Consider the following 851-nt stretch of genomic DNA (forward strand, 5'->3'; position numbering starts at 1 on the left):
AGTTTACAAACCTTAAAGTCTTAAAACTCTTTAAAAAACTACAGTTGAACCATATCAACCACAAATCAATACGGTTTTCACTAGACTACAGTTTAAACATGGTATTTATTGTAAATCTGTGTTGACAATCAGTTTGCTGAAAGCCGTGGTTACTTACCACACTTTTACTATAATAAAACCATGGAAATATTTGTAAGGAAAGAGTCACATTACAGCTGAAATCAGACGAATAAGTAAAACAATTAAATTACTTAAGCTTTCTAGCTTTCTCCTTGTATATGTTCAATTATTTACATGTTATTTTCACACTATGCAAATTGTAGCCTATATCTGTACGCTGTAAAAAATGCTGGGTTCCGCACAATTCCTTCATGTTTTCTTAACATAAACCAATTAAGTTAACTCAGTTGTTTTTACAAATTTAATTTGATTGAACATAAAACTAAATTAAGTTATTCCCCAAAAATCTCAAGAATTGTGTTGATTTAGCTTATTTTAAATACGTAGTTTGAACAAGTAGCAAAAATATCTTTTTGAGTGTATGCTCGATGACATTTAAATAACAGCTTATTATATAAATCATGTAAGCTAATAATATTTACAGATAAACAACCAGTGTGGTGATAAACGAGAAGTCAAAATAAATCGTTTGGTAGTCAAATCTGTGACGGTAACTTTTCAAAGAATTGTTTCAAAACCGAGCAAAAGACTACAACTCCCAGAGGAGTCATAAAGCCCAGCCTTCTTAGAGGATTGCGAAATTCTATTGGCTGATATCAGTTTGACTGACTCTACTCTAGCCAATTAGCTGTCTCCTGAATGGACGGAATGTGGGCCACTGACCGGCGTAA

This window comes from Danio aesculapii, chromosome 13, assembly GCF_903798145.1.
Source record: "Danio aesculapii chromosome 13, fDanAes4.1, whole genome shotgun sequence".
NCBI lineage: Eukaryota > Metazoa > Chordata > Actinopteri > Cypriniformes > Danionidae > Danio > Danio aesculapii.